Source organism: Hypanus sabinus, unplaced genomic scaffold (assembly GCF_030144855.1).
Source record: "Hypanus sabinus isolate sHypSab1 unplaced genomic scaffold, sHypSab1.hap1 scaffold_353, whole genome shotgun sequence".
Taxonomy (NCBI): domain Eukaryota; kingdom Metazoa; phylum Chordata; class Chondrichthyes; order Myliobatiformes; family Dasyatidae; genus Hypanus; species Hypanus sabinus.
Window position 1 is genome coordinate 73,127 of NW_026781254.1, and position 21,874 is coordinate 95,000.

Consider the following 21,874-nt stretch of genomic DNA (forward strand, 5'->3'; position numbering starts at 1 on the left):
GGACAGGCAGGTTCAGAGGCCCCGCCCACTTACCTGGTGACGCGCCGGCGACATCGCGCATGCTCAGTCCGGGAAGGATAGTGTTTTTCGTTCTTTGTTGAAGCGGGTCGGCCGTGGGATTGGGATCGGGAGGGGGTTCCCACCCTCGCCCCCTGGGGCAGGGAGCCAGGGACGGATTATTCTCTGCGGGGCGACGACAACAGTTTCCTTTCGGTGAGTACTGAAACAGGTCCGGAGCGGGGAGGTCCCGAATTCAAACAAGAGAACTGGAGAATAAAAGGTGGGGGTGGGGAGGGAGAGAGAAACACAAGGTGATCGGTGAAACCTGAAGGGGGAGGGGATAAACTTTCCCGAACTGGCGGCCTCGCCTCGCTTCCTTCTCAGAATCTGCCGGGGTCGGTCCGGGTTGTGAGACCTTCTCACCGAACCGTCTGAGATGAGCCGCCGCTCAGCCCCTGTTGTTCTGGTCCTATTAGCAGGATGAAGTAAAACATGTTTCTATCTTGTTACTGACAGAAAATTGTACAATTTGTGTTCCGTGTGTTATCTGAATGTATTTGCCTGTGATGCTGCCACAAGTCAGTGTTTCTCTGTACCTGTACCTTCCCGCACTTGTGCACTTGGCAATAAATTCAACAGGACCTGAGAAATCTCAGTGAGATTTGATTAGTGATGATCATCTTGGCAGCTCGGTAGGTCGAATGTATGAGACAGTACACTGTTAAATGCAAAACACTGAACAGTGTCGATGATCAGAGGGATCTTAGACTCCAAGTTCATCGCTCCCTGAGAGAGACTGCACAGATTGATCGGGTGGTTAAGAAGGCAAATGACATGGTTGTCTTTATTAGTTGAAGCATTGAGTTCAAAAGTCGGGAAGTTGTGCTGTAGCTTTATAAAACTAGTTAGACCAAATCTGGAGTGTTTCTTCAGTTCTGGTCGCCCCCATTCTCGGAAGGATGTCGGGGCTTTGGAGAGGGCGCAGAAGAGGTTTACCAGGACACTGCCTGGATTACAGGGCATGAGCTATAACGAGAGGTTGGACAAACTTGTGTTGTTTTCTCCAGAGCGGCGCAGGCTGAGGTGAGACTGGATGGACGTTTATCAGATTACGAGAGGAATAGATAGAGTGGACAGACGATATATTTTTCCTGGGGGTTGAAATGTCTAAGATAAGAGGCCATTCATTTGAGGTGAAAGGGGATAGGTTAATGGAGATATGAGGGGCGTGTATGTTGTTCCTCACCGAGTCTGCTGGGTCGGTCGCTGGAATTTGCTCCCTGGGGAGACCCTCCGCTCTGACGTAGTAATCACCCTGCGAATACTCACAGCCGCCCCCCCCCCCATGTATGGTGGTTTATCTCCTCGTTCGTTGTTGAAACGATATATATTCCTTAATTGATTAGACTGAGCACTGTGCTGTACTGTTCTATGTTCTGGGTCTCTTGTTGAGAGGTTTTGGGGTAATGGAGGCAAAAGGGATGAGTGGGAACAACAGGTCACTGGAGTCCAGTGTGGGAAATGTGAGATCACCCACTTCTGCAGGAGAAACTGCAATCCTGAGTGTGTTAAAATGGAGAGTTTAAGTGCAGTGGGTAGAGAGGGAGGTGAAAGGTACATTGTATTTATTGTAAGAGTTATTGGGTGTAAGAGTGAAATGACATTAACAATTACTCGCGTTTTGTTGAGATTGTACCTGGGATATGATGTAAAATCCCGCTCTCCATGGGTTATACAGACCTGCTGTTGAAGAAAGGCTTAAAAAACCCCCCAGCAAACTATAGACCAGTGCTTCTGACATCAGTATTCGAAGCACTGCATATATAAGTGTTTGAAAAGACAAGACTGACTTGGAACAGTCAGCATGACTTTGTTTACTCCTGGCAACACACACAATTTTTTTTTGATGAGGTTATTGGGAATATTACCAGGAAAGTAGATAAAGGCAATGAAGCGAATGTTGTTTACATGGTCTTTTGCAAGCATTTAGCAATCCTGCGTGGGAGGTTGGTCAGGGAAATTCATTTGCATCACGTTCAATGTAAGGAAGTAAATTGGAGTAGACAATGGCATTTTGGGAGAAGGTGGACTATGATGGTTGATGATTGTCTCCATTAATCGTTGGGTCCGTTGCTGTTTGTCATTTATATCAATGATTGGGATGGTAATGTTTTTAACTTGATAAGCACATTTACATGTGACACCAAGATTAGGGGTGTAGTTGACAGTGAGGGAAATTATCTATCATAGGTTACAGGGATCTGGAACAGCTGGAAATACTGAGCTGAAAATAGCAGATGGAATTTAATGCAGGCAAGTGCAAAGTGTTGTGCTATGGTAGGTCTTGCACAGTAAAACAGCAGAACAAAAGGATCTGGGAATAGAGGTCCATAATTCATTGAAAGCAGCACCACAGGTAGATAGGGTGGTTAATAAATGCTTTTGGCATTGTGACCTTCATCAATTAAATTTTTGACTGCAGGAGATGGGATGTTATTTTGAAGTTGTATATGACATCGGTGAGTCCAAATTTAGAGTATTGTGTGTAGTTTTGGTCACCTACCTACAGGAGAGGTGTAAGTTTGAAAGTGTACTGGGAAAAACTTCAAGGATGTTTCCAGAGGACCTGGGTGATAAGGAAAGGTTGAATAGTTTTGGACTTCAATCCTTGAAATGCTAAAAATTGAGAGGAGATTTGATAGAGCAGTGCAACATGAAGATGGGTAAAGATTGGTAAATGCAAGCAGGCCTTTTCCACTGAAGTCAGGTGGAACGACAACCAGAGATCATGCATCATGGGTGACAGATGAGAAGTTTTAGTGGGACATGAGTGGATAAGTCTTCAATCAGAGGGTCGAGAGAATGTGGAACGAGCTGCCAACAGGAGTGGTACATGCGAGCACGATTTCACCTTTGAAAATATGGATGGGGGAATATGGCTACTGTGCAGGTGGGTGGGAACAGGTGGTTTAAATGGCTCAGACAATGCACCTGTACTGTGTTCTGTTTCGATATGACTCTCTAACCATGACTCCTTGATCACAGACAGAAGTTTGATTGAGTAAAGATCCAAAATTAATATCAGACTTGAATAATTCACACCTTAATTCCCCAAGAATACTCAACAGCCTGGATGTGTTTTGACATGGTTTTAAACTGCTCCCTGTCATGGATATTTCGTAACCAGGGAAAGACAAAATGCTGGAGTAACTCAGCAGGTCTGGGCAGTATGTATGGAACTGAATACAATGGGAACGTTTTGGGCCGAGACCCTTCAGGGGAACTGGAAAGGAAGAGCGAAGAGGCAATATCATTGATTGATTTGGAAGGTGCAGGTTGCTTTTGTGTGAGACTCTGAGCTCAGGGTTTGTGTTTAAACAGCTGCCTGTATATTCCTCAGAACAGGGAGCAGCCTTTCTGCTGAAACCAATTCAAACTGGTTTGACATTTCACTCTCTATCACATAAACAAAGTCACTTCAGTGTTCTGTTTAACTATTTCTGCATATGCAAATGTGCTAAACTGTTAATAGTTTGCAAGGAACCTGTAACATGTCATAAACGACACTGCCAACGGGCTTGAACGAGCTACATTACCAGTTACAGTTGCTGTCCTGTTTGCTGTGAGTTTGCAGAATTTAATTATTTTTACTTCAAACTCTCATTATCTGCAATTGTTTTAAAACTTTTTTTATGATACTAAAAAAAAGATGCATGCCATTCCCAACTGTGACATTCCTTAATACAAAGACACGACACAGTGTATGAAAAATGCGTCTTTACCAAAATTGCCAATAACCCTTAAAATATTGTTGATGTACGGGTAAAGGTGAGGGGCAGAGAGAGAGAGGTTGAGCAGGGAGAGGGGAAAAAGTTAGGGCGAGGGTCTGTTATGTACCCCGTAACTGGGTGTCTAACTCGCAGAGAAAGAAGAATTCATTGGAATCTGGTGGTACTATACTGAAGGTGTTTATTAATAAAAATAAGCAAAACCATATCAATAATGCAAATATACATATAAAACCAGTTAGCAGTAATAAACCTAAAAGTGTAGGAATAATAATAATAATCAATAATAAACAAGCTCTATTGATGTCTAGGGGTAAATAAATTGTCATAGAAAAGGATAAAGTTCAGTTCAGTTCATGAGTGCTGATGTAGTTATAGTTGCTGTATTGTAATGGTTGGAGAGAGAGAGAGAGAGCGAGCGAGATGTAACAGCTACAGTCAGGCAAACCTTTCTTTGCTTTCTTAATCCGTCATATCGGTGTGGTCATTCAGTTATGACCTCTCCATTCTTCTGTGGTGGACTCGTCACTCTGGCATGAGTGGACACACACACAAGTCCCCACCGGCCCTGCTTTTACACTGATAGCCTTACTGACCGACCTCCTGGTTCGGTCTCCGAAGCCCCCACCTTTCTTGTGGGTTCCAACACTCAGTCAGAGTCCACTGGCGTGTCTGGAGGGTGTCTCTCCAGACCTATCTTTTATTCCTACTCATGGGGACTCAGCTATCCATCACTCCTGAATGACTGTGTCCATCAAATCAGGCCACTCCTTCAATCCACTGAGGAATGTTTATGAGCAAATATTGTCCTTGCAGTGAAACAGTAAATAATTCAAAAAGGAGTCACAATATGGTTAATCAGCAATTTCCCCCTCTCTCTGATCTGTCGCTGATGTTCCTGCTTGTTTTTCCATCTCTCTTTCTCATGGTCAGCATAGCAATAGTAATAGTTTGTGTTTCTCAGGAGGGGAATGGTTAACTTTACCCCATTGTCCATCAGGTCTATTCATCACTCATAACAGGTCTATGAGGTGGACAGGGAGCAACTAAGATGAAAGTGAGGCAGAGGAGTAGGTAGAAGGGGGGTAGATGATGGGACACAATGGGGAGACAGCGGGAGGGAATATGATTAGAGAGAAATGGACAGAAAGGGAGTTTGGTGCAGAAAATTTATTTGCTCCACGTTCAACGTAAGGAAGTAAATTGGCATAGACAGTGGAGCTTTGGGTGAAGGCTGACAATGATAGTAGATGATTGTCTCCCTGATTGGGGGTTTATGACCGGCTGAGAGCCACAGAAATGGTAGTTGGGCCGTTGCTGTTTGTTATCTATGATAATGTGTTTAACTTGATAAGCACATTTGCATATGACAGCAATATCAGGGGTGTAGTCGGCAGAGAGGCAGGTTACAGTGGGATCTGGCGCAGCTGCAAATACTGAGCTGAAAATTGCAGATGGAATTTAATGTAAGCAAGTGCAAAGTGTTGCACTATGTAGGTCTTACACAGTAAACGATAGCGCACTAAAGAGTGCGGTGGAGTAAAAGGAATAAGACATTGCTGAGTTTGAATTTGGAGTATTGACTGCAGTTTTGGTCATCTATCTATAAGAGAAATAAATAAGGTTGAAAGAGTACTGGGAAAAGGTGCGGGTTGTTTTTCTGGGAGATTCAAAGCTCAGGGTCTGGTGTAAGCAGCTGTTTGGCCCTGCACATTCCACAGAACTGTAGGCAGCTCTTCTTAAAGCAGCACTTTAGGCCATTCTGCTAAAACCATATCCAACTGCTTTGAAGTTTCATTCTCATTTGGGTTTGAAACATTCACATTATTAGTCTGCTTAACTATTTCTGCTGCAGGGAGGGTCAATGAATGTGAAAGCTGATATAAAGAACACTACCGATGATTCAGAAACCTCGCTACCAATTACAGTTGATGCTCTGCTTGCTGTGAGTTTCTGGAATTTTATAATTTCTTCCTTCAGACTCACATTGTCTATATTTGTTTCTAAAACATTCTTTTCATGATTCCTTAAAAAAATCAGTTTGTGACAGTCACCGGACCATGAGACACAGGAGCAGAATTCAGCCTGTCGATTCAGCTCCACCATTCCATCATGGCTGATCCCCGATCCCACTCAACCCTATACCATTCTCACCATATCCTTTGATGTTCTGAATGATCAAGCGACAATCAACTTTTGCCTTAAACACCCACGGATTGTCCTCCACTACAGTCTGTGACAGATTCACTACTCTCTGGCTAAAACAAATCCTTCTACAATCTTTTCTAAACGGTCGCCCCTCAATTTTAAGGCTGCAACCCCTAGATTTGGATACCTTCACCACAGGAGCATCCTCTCCACATTCACCCCAGCCAGTCCTTTTAACAGTCAGTAGGTGTCAATGAGATTCCCCAGCATTTTTCTAAATTCCAGTGAGTACAGACCCAAAGCTGCATCATGCTCCTCATATGTGAACCCCTTCATTGCTGGAATCATCCTCATGAGCCTCCTGCGGTCATTCAACAACGACAACACATGCTTCCTGAGATATTGGGCCCAAAACTGTTAATGACACTTGAAATATGTCCTGATTAATGTCTCATAAAGACTCAGAATTTTCTCCTTGCTTTTATATTCTATTCCCCTTGCAATAAATGACAACATTGCACTTGCCTTCTTTATCACAGACTCAACCTATGGATTAACCTTCCAGGAGTCAGACCCGAGTACACCTGATTCCCTCTGCACTCTGATGTTTGAACATTCTCCCGTTTAGATGACAGTCTACATTGTTAGACAGGGATTGACAGGCGGCAGCTGGGCAGGAAAAAGAAGGCGAGATGGAGAGGGATGAAGGCATGAGAGAGCGGGGAAGGGTGTGGGGAAAGAGGAATGGTAGTTGAGCATGGGATGAGCAGAGCGCAGGAGGGGGAAGGAGAGAGCTTGGGGAAGGAGGGTGGGAGGAAAAGTGGACGGGGGGGTGGGAGAAGAGCGGAGCGGGGAGGGGGCAAGTGGGAGGAAAGTGCGGGAAGGAAAGCGAGTGTTTTGTAATGAGCGACAGACACTATATAACCGAATAACCTCGGGTGTAGCGGCTCAGACTGACATCTCTATGTATGGTGAGCACACCGTTCACCCGGCACCTCACTGAACTCCGTCCGGTTTCAACATCACAGTAAGTGTTGTCTCCGATTCTTCAGAACCAGGGAGCGTTTACAATCGGGTTTGGCTTTTGTCGGGCTCGGGAGGTAATTCAGTGGGAGAAGGGAGCTCTGAATCTTCAAATTAACAAATTAATTATTGACCAAATGGATTAAAAGAAACAATTACCTTCAACTACAAACATTCTCCAGTTGGTTTCTACTGAGGCGCTGTAGAAAAACCTTTCTGCAGTGACATGTGAAATGTCCCCACGGGGCAGCGAAAGAGTCTCTCTCCCTGACACACACTCAACTCACATACGCAGGAAAAACTATTGAGAATACAGAGCTACTGTAAGATATTGGCATTCGGAACATTGTCGTGGACTATGCCACAGATCGATTCAATTAATTAAATCACAAATATATATATTTTAAAACTACAGATATCGGTGTTTGAAGTAAAATAAACTACTGGAAACTCTCAACGTCTAATAGCAATTGTAATAAGTAGACATTCAGATTGCAGACACTGGTGAACTTTCTTTTCCAAATCATCGGTGTTTTAATGTTTTTTCCTGTTACAGTAATATTTAAATTCGGTGTTAAATTAGCTTTGTTCACAGTTGAAGGTGAGCATGAAATGTTGAAGAAGTTTGTTCGTTTTCAGCAGAGAAGCCGCTCCCTGCTCCGAGGAATGCCTGCGTGTCAGAATTTGCCCTGCGCACAGGCAGCAGCTTGCACACAGAAAATTGCACTGTGAGTCTCACAGAGCAGCAACACCGGCCCCTCTCCCGTAGTTACTAAATGACCCTCCTCTGATAGTCTGGTGTAAAGTTAGAAGGAAACAACTTGAAAATATACCCACAGGGAGACTGAACATTCTTAGTGAATTAAGGTGAATTCAGCTTCTGTTCTTTATTTCTGATCTTTACTTCCAGTTGACACGTTACCCGTGTTTTGGATCAGTGACCAAGAAGTTGCTTGCAAACAAGAGAACATTTGCAGATGCTAGAACAACACACACAAAATGTTGGAGTAACTCAGCAGGCCAGACTGCATCTAGGAAGAGAGTGAACAGATGATGTTTTGGGCCGAAACCCTTCGGCAAGACTCCTTTCCCAGATGCTGCCTGGCCTGCTGAGCTCTTCCGGCATTTTGTGTGTATTGGAGGAAGTTATTCGCTCTATTTTGTCTCTTCTGGCGGTCGTGGTATTTGTGTTCTTGCATTATCCTGTCTGCACGGTTGAGATTCTCCACAGTTCATGTCAAGGTTAAAAACAGTTCCTGCATCAGGGGTTACGATTCCAAAGCAAGTGTGCAAAAAGATGTTTAGTCAACACACCTTCTGTTTCCAAAACTTGTGACTTCAGATGAATGCATGTCGTTTTTCTCATGACTGTGTTTATTGTTGGTGTTTCGAGCTGATTTCCTCAACGTCCTTTAAAAGAAAAGACGTTGATTCTGTTCAAGGTCTCGATACATAACAAACATTGTGGGTGGGGTGGTGACCAGTTACAGAAAGCGACAGGCAGCATTGCAAAGCGACCACCATTATTTCACTGTGTGGGGCAGCAGGCTCGATGGGCTGAGTGGCCAATTTCTGCCTGGTCTGTGCACAAGAAAAGCTCCGACTACAGAGTTACTGTAAACTAAGTTAACAAGTACGGACCACGGCAAATAACCTACTGTTGAACAAAAAACAACTATTGAAGTAATTAAATCATCCAGAACGTTGAGCGAGATGATAAGCAACAATGAACCTAGCACCGACCCCCACTGCACCCCACGAGTCACTGGTCTCCAGTCAGAGAGTCAAACCATCTTCCACCACTTACTGGCTTCTGCCACAAAACCAATGTCCAAATCAATTTACCACCTCATTCTGAATGCCAAACCTTCTTGACTAATGTCAGGTGGGACTCTGCCAAATGTCTTGCTACATTGTACTGAACTATATAGTTTTAATTCAGTGAATTAACTGTTCTCTCTCCCAGAGCAGTAAGTGTCACATTGTTCCAGTTTGATAACTGACCAACAACATTCTTGCACAGCTTACTTTCACTGCTCTGGGGAGAAACTAACCATGAAAGTTATGGGGGAGACTTTGCAGAGCGATGCTGTTGCCCAAGGCCCAGCGTCTGAGTCCAGGAGCTGATGACCCCGGGGCTGCTGCAGGACCGTCCACACTGCAAGTGTCCTCTCAGGGCAGTGGAGCGAGTCTGTTTCAAAAAGCCTCGAGTATCCCTGTGAACACAGCCCCAAACCGGCAATGCTCAGAGTCTGGCTCTCTGGAAAGTGAAATGAGAAAGATGGTTTCCCATCACTGACAAGTGGAGCAGCGGCATTACTGCCCCACGACGGCTGTGATTGAGTCCCAGGGAAGAGGATGTGATCTTTGTCCGTCTGTCTGCACAGTTTGTTATTGGGAAATAGAGAAGTACACGGGAAGTGGATCTTCAGCCTGATAGGCCCAATCGGGATTAATCCCCGTAGAGTCATCAGGAGGATGTGTCATATCACAGGCATACACCGTGAACGTTGTTGGCTTTGTGGCAGCAGTACAATGCAATATATTATAGTAGAGAAAAAACTGTATTACAATGTATCTGTTACTGAAAGTTAAATAATTATTGCAACAATGAATTCAGTGAAGTAGGTTCGTGGGTTCCATGTCAATTGAGAAATCAGAAGGCAGAGGGAAGGAAGTGGTTCCAGACTTATTGAGTGTGTGTCCTCAATCTCCTGTACCACCTTCCTGGTGATACCAACGAGAAGAGGGCATTTCCTTGGTGAATCAGATCCCGAATGACTGATGCCGCCGTTTTGAGGCATCGCTCCAAGACGATGTCCTGGATGCTACGGAGGCTACTGCCCATGATGGAGCTGACTGAATTGACAACATTGCTGAGAGTATTTCGATCCTGTGCAGTAGCTTCACCACTTCCCCCATCCTGCCATATCAAGCGACGTGCAGCCAGTTAAAACAGTTTTTACGGTACAACTGTAGCAATCTGTGAGTCTTTGGTCACATCTCAAATCTCGTCAAACTTCTAATGAAATATAATGGCTGCCGTGCATTCTTTGTAACTGCATCGGTATGCTGGGTCCTGGATAGATCCTCAGAGATGCTGACACACAGGGACATGAAGTTGCTCACTCATTCCACTGCTGACCGATCAATGACGATTGGTGTGTGTCTGTGCCCTTGTCTTACCCACTCAGAAGTCCACAATTAGAACATTGATCTGACCGATGTTGAGTGCAAGTTTGTTGCTGCAACACCACTCATCCCGGTGATGTATCTCGCTCCTGTTTGCCTTCTCCTCGCCATCAGAAAATCTGCCATCAATAGCAAATTTGTCACTGGCATTTGAGCTGTGCCAAGCTGCAAAGCCATGGGTGCAGACAGAATAGGGCAGAGGGCAAAGCACATATCCTTGAGGTGCACCGGTATCGATGGCGATGTGCAGGCGTTATATCCAAACCGTACAAATTGTGGTTTTCTGTTGAGGAAATTGAGGATCCGGTTGCAGAGGGAGGTAGAAAGGCCCAGCCGTTCGAGCCTTTTTATCAGAACTGTAGGAATAACAGTATGCTTTACACGCTGAGCTCTGGTTGAGAAACTGCATTCTGATGTAAATATTCGTATTGTCAAGGTAATCCAAAGCCGCATGAGGAGCCGATGAGATTGCATTGTGACCTATTGTGGATACAGGGAAATTACAATGGGCCCAGGTCCTTGCTGAGAGAAGAGCTAATTCTAGCCATCGCAAACCTCTCAGAGCAATTCATCACAGTAACTGTTATTGCTATGGACGATAGTCATTAATGCAACTCACACTGCTCTTCTTGGGCACTGGTATCATTGTTAGCCTTCTAAGGGATGTGGAAACTTCCAACTGCAGCAAAAATGACCCCATCTCTGAAGCATTCACAGAATACAACTCCTGTTTTTCTGGGGTGTCTGAAATCCCTTGTAAATCTGTGTGACAACAGCACCCACCACTTCCTCACTCTCTGTAAATCGATAGAAATACATAGAAAATTCCCACGATGTATTGTATTGAAGGAAAGGCAGATGAGCAGTCATGGATCAACAGATGGCATTATGATATTGTCAACATTATTGAGACTGGCTTGCAGCGAACTGGCAGCTCAATATTCTGGGGTTCTGTTGTTTTGGACAGGACAGAGCATTAGGGATTAAAGGGGTAGGGGTGGTTTCACTACTCGGGGAAACGGTCATGGCAGTGTGCAGTAAAGGCAGATGGGAGAACTCATCTAGTGAGGCTTTATAGGTAGATCGGAGAAATAAAATTTGTTTAAACATGTTAATGGGTCTGCCTTATAGACCACCCAAGAGTCTATGGGATTTAGAGGAACAAATTAGTAGACGTCAGAGAATATTGCAAAAAACATAATTTGTTATAATTTGATTTTAACCTTCCACATACAGACTCGAACTCTCATACTGCAGATGTACTCATGTAGTTGACAAATGTCTCACAGAAGTTTCATTAATCAGTACATTGAAGTCCCAAAGACTCAAGTGTCCTACTTGATCTCCCATTGGGGACTGAGACAGGACAGAGGTAATAGAAGTCTGTGTAGGGAAACTGTTTGCATCTGGTGATCACAATGCCATCAGATTCAAACGAAGTATGGAGAACAATCGCTCTGCTCCGTGGTATTGAGGCCCTGCTATAGAAAAAAAAAATTGATGCATAACAGGTGTAGGCAGGTAGGAAAAAATTGAGGTACTTATGGAGTCGAGGAAATGCAAGATAAGATTGAGGAAAGAAACCAGGAAGGCTATCGGGTGGCATAAGGTTGTCCTAACAGACAAGGTGAGGGATCATACAGATGTTTTAAGAGCAAAAGGATTTCAGGAGACACAATTGATCATCTGGATTATCAGAATGGCAATGTACGCATGGAGCCAAAACAGATGGAGGAGTTCTGAAGTGGATCTTTGCTCCTGTGTTCAATTGGAAATTGAATCTATATAGGTGAGGCAAAGGAGAAGTGAGGCCACGGATGTTATACAAATTACAGATGAGTAAGTGTTTTGGGCAAATTGGGCAACTTCGAGTGTATAAATCCCCAGTGACTGCGAAGTTCAATCGTTGGATCCCGATGTAGGCGGATGCAGAAATTGCAAGGATGTAACCATTATGTTTAAGTCATGCTCAAAGACAGGAGAGCTACCAAGGGATTGGAGGATAGCTAATTTTGATCCACTGTTTATAAAAGGCTCCAAAATTAAAACAGGAAATTATAGGATGGTGCAGTTGACATCAGTCGTGTGAAGACATTGGAAGGACCGGATATAGGAGTATTTAAATAAACAGGACTGATTAGGGACATCCTATATGACTTTGTGTGTTCCCGACAATCTACTGAGTTTTTCGAAGAGGTTACAAGGGATGTTACCAGGAAAGTTGATGAAGGCAAGGCTCTAGATATTGTCTACATGGACTTTAGCAAGGCATTTGGCAAGGTCCTGCATTGGGTTTTGACCAATAAATTTCATTCTCTTGGCATTCAAGTTGGGTTAGTAAATGGGAGTAGACATTAGCATAGAGGGGGAAGGCAGAGAGTGGTAGCAGATGGTTGTCTCTCTGACTGGAGACCCGTGACTTGTGAATTTCCAGAGGGATCGGTACTGATATCCGTTGTTGTTTGTCAACTTTATCAATGATCTCGATGATAATTAGATAATCCGGATCAGCAAATTTGCAGATGACACCAAGGTTTGGGGAGTATTTGACAGCGAGGAATTCTATCTGAGCTTGCAGCGGGACCTGCATCAGGTGTAAAAATGTCTGACAATGGCAGAAGGAGTTTAATGCAGGCTTGCGAGCTGTTACACTTCAGTAGGATGAACCAGGATGGGTCTTACACAATGAAGGGTTCGGCACTGAGGGGTGCGGTAGGACAAAGGCATCCGGGAATACGGATCCACAATTCATTGATAGTGGCAGCACAACTAGATAAGGTAGTAAAGAAATCTTTGGCACATTCGCCTTCATAAATTAAAGTATTCAGTACAGGAGACTGCATGGTATAAGACAGTTATGAGGCCTAATTTGGAGTATGTTTGCAGTTTACGTCACCTACCCACAGGAAAGATGTAAATAAGGTTGACAGAGTACAAGGAAAATTTACAAGGATGTTGCTGCAATTGGAGGACCTGAGTTATAAGGGAAGATTAAATAGGTTACGACTTTGTTCCTTGGAACGCGGAAGATTTGGGGCAGATTTGATGGCGATTCACAAAATCATGAGGGGTATAGATAGGGTAGATGGGGTAGAGGGATGAGGATAGTGAGGGTTAGGTCAGGGGACAGAGGGGAGTGAGGCTCCCATTTTTAATCGGCAAACAACTTCCCCCTCCCCCATGCTCATTTCAATCAGTGCGTCATTCCCTCCGTGTCAACCATTTTAACGTATGTAACGATTTTCAGTGAGTGCGTCACTCTCTCCCTCGGTAAAACTTCTGGCCATTTGGAATAAATGACTTTTAAGAGAAATAAATTCAACAAGTATTTCCGGCGGGGTGTGGAATGAAATCGTGGCGAGGAGGGTACTTGTGACAATAATTGTCCGGATGGAAATGCAAACATCTCTCCCAGTTTCTTTTTTCCAGTTAGTGGAAATATATAGTCGAACGTGTTTGCTTTAATTTCAGCAGAAATGCAGCTCCCTGCACCTGAACAGGCGAGGGAGGTTTGAGCTGAAACTCTTATCCACGCCGGGCAGTCTTTCTTACACAGAGGGCGGAGCTCAGATCCTCCCTGAACCCGGGCTGGATCAAATCTGCAGCCTGGGACTCGCTGCATCAAACAGAGAAACTCGGCCCCACTGGTTGCGATGAAAGAAAAAGGAGAGATCCACACGGAAACCCGGACAGAAAGGTTAACGCAGCCTGTTTGTTTTCCTCTTTAGGGTTGCTACATTGACCCCACTCCCGCCTCCTCCCGCTGTCAGACCCGTCCTGAGCCGGTGAGAGTTAGTGTGACCCGGACTGCGGCAGTCCCGCTCTACCCCGGCTCACCCGGCCCTGTCCATCTGTAACGAGCGGCGGACACATCACAGCCGAGTGGCCTCGGGAGCAGCAGCTCAGACTCAACTCTCCGTACAGGGTGAGCACACCGGTGCAGGGCCATTGTTGGTCACCGGGGAAGTTAGACTGTGATTTGCTGGGACCACGCTGAACGCCGGCCGGTTAAACATCAGAGGTAAGTGTTGTCTATGATTCTGCACAACTATTCAGCACTTAGAGCGAGACTCGGCTTTGGTCGGGATCGGGAGTGAATTTAGTGGGAGAAGGGAGTTCTGACATGTTCATGTTAACGAGGCAATTACTGTCCAAATGGATTAAGAGAAACGACGTCTTTGCCGTCATCCAGAAATACTCTCCTGGGTGATTTCTACTGAGTTTGAGCAGAAAGCATCTTTCACCCCGGTAGTGACATATGAAATATCCAACGGGGCAGTGACCCGTCACCGATCTTTCTGAAACAAGAGAAATCAGCAGATGCTGGAAATCCGAGCAACACACAGAAAATGCTGAAGGAACTCCACAGGCCAGGCAGCATCTATGGAGAAAAGAACAGTCGACCTTCAAGACCCCAGCTAATGTACTTTACATCACGTCATCGGTTCTTTCGCTCTTCCCTGCACCACAAAGTGTTAAACTTTCTTCACACTTGAATGACAGTGTTTTCACTGGAACACTGGAATTTAGGAGGATGAGAGGGGATCTGATTGAAACGTATAAGATTTTTAAGGGATTGTACACACTAGAGGCAGGAAACATGGTCCTGATGTTGGGGAGTCCAGAACAAGAGGCCACAGCTAACAATAAAGGGTAGGTCATTTTGAACAGAGTTGAGGAAAAACTTTTTCACCCAGAGAGTTATGGATCTACGGAATGCTCTGCCTCAGAAGGCAGTGGAGGCCAATTCTCTGGGTGCTTTCAAGAAAGAGTGAGATAGAGCTTTTAAAGACAGCAGAGTCAAGGGATATGGGGAGAAGGCAGGAACGGGTTACTGATTGCAGGTGGTCAGCCACGATCACATTGAATGGCGGTGCTGGCTCGAAGGGCCGAACGGCCTACTCCTGCACCTATTGTCTATAGTCCATTGTCTATAAAACTGCTCCCTCTGGCACCGACAAACATTCCGCTCTCAAAATCAATGAGATCACATTTCATCTCTATCGTGCTCTTCGTTTGGAGAGAATGTTTCCCTGTGCTAAGGAACAGGAGGCGGAGAGACCCACTGGTAACAGTGTAGGTTTAGTTAATGATTTTCACCAGGAGCTGACTGAACATTAACCAGGGTGTGTTCATTACTTACAGAACCCGTAACACAACCTTACTGGGACAGGGTGGTAACAGAACCTGGAGCCGCTGTACACGGTAGAAAGCTATTTTTACTGAAATATAAAATACACAAAGGCAGTCAGACACTTAAATGAGACTGAGAATGTATTCGCATGTTCAACAATTGAACTGTAGCGAATCGCTTTTGAAAGAATTAATAATTCCCTTCAGCTAATTGAATGCATCAACTTCCTGTGCATGTCCCGCGGGAAACCGGTGTAGTTGGAGGTGTTATCGGAAACGCCGCACTTTCAACCCAGCTGCGAATCATCAGCTAAGGCTCGGGAGGTGCGAGCTTCCCAAATCTCGGAACTGTCCCCGGGCTACTGCTTGCAACGGCAGGAATCCGATCCGTTCACACTCGGGGATTTCTTGATTGAGAGAAATGATTAAATTAAAGACGGTTCTTAAGGAGTCCATTTAGAATGTGCTGACACAGAAAGAACGTGCAAAGCAACTTGCAGTGCAACGTATAAACCAATTTGCAAAATCAGGATGAAATAATAGCTTGCTGATTAAAGAAGCGATACGGGTAACGGGAAGACATGCTTAACGGTTGAACAATAACGGTGTTAATGCGCTGAGGCTGATAAGTGGGCCAAAGGGTAATCACATTTGTAATTTTGTAATGAGATTAAGGAAGAATGTCTGCACCTCACATGGGTGCAACTCACAAAGTCGTAAACAAGTAGGGTATAAAAAACTGTGCAAAGTGTAATTCGGCACTCAATCTAGCAGGAGCTGGTTGGGTCCTCCTGATAATAAAGTTTACCGTTCTGCAAATTGCTGAGACTCAGTGTGTTTCTGACAACGTGGGGGCTCGTCCGGGATCCACACTCCGGCCGCGGTGGACACGAGGAAGGACATCGGAGACGGTGCACCCCGCCGAGTTTGGCAGTCCCTGACTCCTTGCTCGTCGCTCCGACGCGGCTTGAGCGAGTGATATCCGGACAGCGCAGAGCGGTAAACGGGGAGAAGGGGACAGTACCTGGTACTGGAAGTCCCCAGACGCACCGGGTAAGTGCCTACTATTATAGTAGAAGGGTGCGGGAATAAGTAAGGACGGAGAAGACCGGGATCGCTACCCGGGGGTCCTCCTGATAAAAGTCCTTGGGACGCACCGGGTAAAGTGCCTACTGTTGCAGTAGAAGGGTGCGGGATTAAGTAAGAGCGGAATAAGATGGGAGGGGGTGGCTCTAAAAAGAAAGAGGAAACAGAAAGACCGGGACCATACCCGGGGGTTCCTCCTGATAGCCCCCTTGGTAGAATGTTTGAGAATTGGGGATGTGGAAGACTAAAAGGGAAACAAAAGAAAAAACGATACAGTACTGTTTAATTTGGTCGAAACAGCCGATAGAAAAACCTGCGGTCTGGTGGCCGCGGCTTGGGTCTGAGGAGGATTGGGTACGACAAGCCTTAAACATTTACGTTAATTCAAAACCAAATGTAAAACCGGAAGAAATTGCTTATGCTTTTTGTTGGGCTCCCTGGCCAGGAGTAACAACAAAGAGTTTTAAATTGGGCATTAAAGTTGAGCGGAAGTGGGACCCACTCGATCATTTACCCCCTCCCTATGTCCAGCCTTCTGCGCCCCTTGCGGGAGCAGAGAGAGGACGTGAAGAAAGTGAAGGAACAGAAGAAATAGACCCGGAGAGGGAAGAGAGGGATGTTAGGGAAAAAGCAAAAGCAAGGATCGAAACAAGGAGTGTGACAGGAGCAGATAAGAAAAAGAAAGACGAATTAAAAAAGGAAGAGGTACAGCTGTGTCCCCTTCGAGAGGTTCCAATGGGAGGAGAACGGGGAGGAACAGGATTTGTAAACGTCCCTCTGACAAGTACCGAAGTACGAGGATTTAAGAAAGATATGAAAACTTTATTAGAAGATCCAATGGGACTGGCAGAACAGTTGGATCAATTCTTAGGACCTAATGTTTACACTTGGGAAGAAATGCATGCGATTATGGGAACGCTATTTTCTGCACAAGAGAGGCAAATGATACGACAAGCTGCAATATCAATTTGGGGAAGGGAACAGCCGAATGAGTTCAGTGTGATAGATCTAAAAGATGCCTTTTGGAGTTGCCCGTTGGAGGAAGGTAGCCGAGATATGTTCGCATTTGAATGGGAAAATCCCTTCACTGGGCGGAAGAAGCAACTCCGGTGGACCGTCTTGCCCCAAGGGTTCACGGAGTCCCCAAACCTATTCGAACAGGTACTGGAGCAAGTATTGGCTGGATTCCATTGTACCGAAAAGAACCAACTATTACAGTATGTCGATGACCTACTACTATCGGGACCAGCAGAGGAGGTAGTGCGAGACGATACTATAAGACTCCTGAATTACCTAGGAGAAAAAGGATTGCGGGTGTCCAAGAAGAAACTGCAATTTGTCGAGAAGGAAATAACATATCTCGGACACAGAGTCAGTAAAGGGCACCGCCAAATAACCCCAGAAAGAATAGCGGGAATAACTAAAATACCGCTTCCCAGGACAAAGAAGGAAATAAGACAATTTCTGGGCTTAGTGGGCTATTGCCGCATTTGGATAGAGAATTATACCCCCCTGGTGAAGTTTATGTACGACAAATTGGCAAAGGAAGACCGGGGAATAATCAGCTGGACCGAAGAAGAAGAACAGAAGTTCAGGAAAATAAAAGGGCAACTAATTCGGGCCCCGGTATTAACACTGCCAGCACTGGAAAAGCCCTTTCAGCTGTATGCAACAAACAATGAAGGAACTGCATTAGGAGTACTAACCCAAGAAAAAGGAGGAAAGCGGCAACCTGTGGCCTTTTTATCAAAAATGTTAGACCCGGTATCCCGGGGATGGCCGACGTGCATACAAGCCGTAGCGGCAGCAGCCGTACTAGTAGAAGAAGCACGGAAATTAACCTTTGGGGGAAGAATGACGGTGTATACCCCGCACTCCGTTAGCACCCTCTTAGCCCAAAAAGCTCAGCGGTGGTTGACGGACTCTCGCATACTGAAATACGAAACCATTCTGATGGTCGGGGATGATTTAAGCTTTGAAAAGAACAATAGTTGTAACCCGGCACAGTTCTTATACGGGGAATCAACAGGGGAGGAAACCGAGCATAACTGCGTGGAGCTAACAGACCTTCAGACAAAAAGTAGGGAAGATCTACAAGAAGTTCCCCTAATTGAAGGCGAGGAACTATATATCGACGGCTCCTCCAGATGCATCAATGGGGTACGACACAGTGGATATGCTATTATAAACGGGAGGACTAGGGAGACGGTGGAGTCCGGCCGGCTCCCGGGTAATTGGTCAGCCCAGTCTTGTGAACTATATGCCTTGCAGAGTGGACTGCAACTGATAAGAAACAAAATAGGCACTATATACACCGATTCTAAGTATGCCTATGGAGTGGTACACACCTTCGGAAAGATTTGGAAAGAACGGGGGTTGATAACAGCCAGGGGAAGGGAATTAGCTCACGAACAAATGATAAGCATGACTCTGGAAGCCCTAACATTACTTCAAGAAATTGCAGTGGTTCACGTTCCAGGACATCAACGAGGAACAGCCCCGGAAGCAATAGGAAACCGGCTCGCAGATGAAGAAGCCAAACGGGCAGCAATGGAAAAAACGGTCCGACTTCTAACCCTGATACCAATAAGGGAAGGGCTTAACAAACTACCAGTCTTCACCCAAGTAGAAATAGACGCTATGAGCCAGCTGGGAGCCCGACAAACATCAGAAGGCGAGTGGAAGACCCCCGACGGACGGCAAGTACTGAATAAGGAAGTAACTCGTCATATACTGCAACAACTACACCAACAAAGCCTTTGGGGAGTGCAAGCTATGTGCGACACTATCCTAAGGGACTATGTTTGTCAAGGGATATTCACACTAGCTCAACAGGAGGTGTGGGGCTGTTACACCTGCCAAAAGGTAAACAAGAAAATGATGCGTGCCACCCATAAGGGGGGACAAACACTAGCCATCCGACCGTCCCATCGGATCCAAATAGACTTTACGGAACTACCACAAGTTCAGAGATGGAAGTACCTGTTAGTAATTGTGGATCACTTCAGTCGGTGGGTGGAAGCATTCCCAACCACTAAAGCGGACGCCCCTACAGTGGCACGGATCCTATTAGAAAATATAGTCCCAAGATATGGAATAATGGGGTCTATTGATTCAGATAGGGGAACACACTTTGCCTCAAAAACACACCAGCTAATCTGTGACGCCTTAGGAATCCAGTGGAAGCTGCACACCCCCTGGCACCCTCAGAGCTCAGGAAGAGTTGAGAGGATGAACAGTACCTTGAAGACGCAATTGACAAAACTAATGATGGAAACCAAGCTACCCTGGACCAAGTGTCTACCCCTGGCCCTACTAAGAATCCGCACGGCTCCTCGAAAAGATATAGGAGTATCCCCTTATGAAATGTTGTTTGGCCTTCCATATTGGAACAAGGTGGAGGGCTATCCTTCCCTGCAAGGGGGAGATGTCTTTGTAAGGGACTATTTACAGGCAATGTCTCGTTCTTTTGCAGAATTGCGCAGGAAGGGCTTACTCGCACAAACCCCACCTCTGGACTTCGCACTCCACCGAACTCAGCCCGGTGACTGGGTCCTGATTAAGACTTGGAAGCCAGAGAAGTTACAGCCGCAGTGGGAAGGCCCATTCCAGGTGCTACTGACCACCGAAGCCGCAGTAAGGACAAAAGAAAAAGGGTGGACCCACGCCGCGAGAATCAAGGGACTCGTAAAGCCCGAAGAAGGTGCAGAATGGACTTGCGTCCAGGGAGAAGACCCGATGGTGCTAAAGCTCAAAAGACGGACAGAATGAACTTTGGGACTGTAATGTATATACTGCTATTGTTGAGAAGCGCTGAAGGGGGATGTGATAAGTGCAGGACGACGGTAAGGGTGGGCATGACGGTTTTTCCAGGGTCCTTTGTATCACACTCGCATGTAAACGAGAAATGTTATGACTACAACAAAAAGGAGGAGTATGTGGAAAGTTTAATCTAACCAACTGCTGCTTAAAGATAGATGACAACGGAAAGGTGGTTCAAAAAATATCAGATAAAATAAGGAAACTGGCCCACGTGCCGGTACAGACCTGGAAGCCGCTGGGGTACTGGGACTGGCTGGACGGATGGTTGAAAGGAGGCTGGTGGCGAACCGCTTTAGGGGTTATAGGAGGGGGATTGATGGTCCTCCTTCTGCTACCATGTCTGATCCCCTGCTTGCGGGAGCTAGTAGCTCGGGTGGCAAGACAAGTCATGCAACCAGGGGCCCCAGCTGATCCTGTTCAGGTACTCCTACAAAGGGAAATAGAGCTAGAGGAAGAAGCCTATGTAAACCCGTGGCAAAAGCCCAACTGATAGCACATTCTAAAAAGAAAAAGGGTGGATTGAGAGAAATGATTAAATTAAAGACGGTTCTTAAGGAGTCCATTTAGAATGTGCTGACACAGAAAGAACGTGCAAAGCAACTTGCAGGGCAATGTATAAACCAATTTGCAAAATCAGGATGAAACAATAGCTTGCTGATTAAAGAAGCGATACGGGTAACGGGAAGACATGCTTAACGGTTGAACAATAACGGTGTTAATGCGCTGAGGCTGATAAGTGGGCCAAAGGGTAATCACATTTGTAATTTTGTAATGAGATTAAGGAAGAATGTCTGCACCTCACATGGGTGCAACTCACAAAGTCGTAAACAAGTAGGGTATAAAAAACTGTGCAAAGTGTAATTCGGCACTCAATCTAGCAGGAGCTGGTTGGGTCCTCCTGATAATAAAGTTTACCGTTCTGCAAATTGCTGAGACTCAGTGTGTTTCTGACTCTGATCCCTGACCGAGGGAACTGAGGATTCGCTTTGCTTAATCCATCGCAGGCGGGATCGACACTATCTGTCTACCCTTTACGACATTTCGATAGGTAGCTGCTGGGAGAGGGCGAAATTATGAGAACTCCTCACACTGCAGTTTATAGCGGGGGAGGGGTGTAAAGATGTGATGGCTCCATTATTTAGTTGGTTGGTGAGACCTGTTGATTCCTTTCTGTCAGAAGTGTGTGGATAGCTGTGAGATCAAAAGAATGTTTAACACAGTGAAATCTGCACTGTGTGAGTTGTCCTGTGAGGAAACGTCTGTCATCTTGACTTTTTTTCATTTATTGAGAAGAATTTGACATGACCTAAGTTTACAGGGTGGTATATACATTGCAGTTCTTTTTGTTTAATAACAATGTACTCGATTGCATCTGTAATAGTTTGGTAAAATCAGTGGGATATTTGATGCGGATAGTCAGAGACTTTTTCTCAGGGCTGAAATGGCCGCCACAGGAGGGTACATGTTTAAGGTGCTTAGGATTCAGTAAGAAGAGATGTCAGGGGTAAGTTGTTTTTTTACGCAGAGAGTGGTGAGTGGTGTAATGGGCTGCCGGCAACGGGGGTGGAGGTGGATATGATAGGCTCATATAAGAGACTTTTGGATAGGTACATGGAGCTTAGAAAACTCGAGGGTTATGGGTAACCCTAGTAATTTCTAAGGTAGGGTAAACATTCGGCAAA

General features: G+C 45.4%; 1 protein-coding gene across 5 annotated transcripts in view; it reads left to right on the forward strand.

The window, feature by feature from the left end:
- Nucleotides 1–75: 75 nt before the first annotated feature.
- LOC132388577 (NACHT, LRR and PYD domains-containing protein 3-like) overlaps nt 76–21,874 on the forward strand; it is an 84,549-nt gene continuing 62,750 nt past the window's right edge. The window contains exons 1-4 of one of the 5 annotated variants that reach the window (XM_059960954.1): nt 76–213; nt 5,644–5,733; nt 13,623–13,848; nt 13,880–14,172. The gene's annotated coding sequence lies outside the window, so the exon portion shown is untranslated. Of the gene's footprint in view, nt 214–5,643; nt 5,734–13,622; nt 13,849–13,879; nt 14,173–15,296; nt 15,362–19,845; nt 21,100–21,874 lie in introns of those variants that run through there. The other 4 variants (XR_009510277.1, XR_009510278.1, XM_059960955.1 and 1 more) reach the window with 4 other exon arrangements.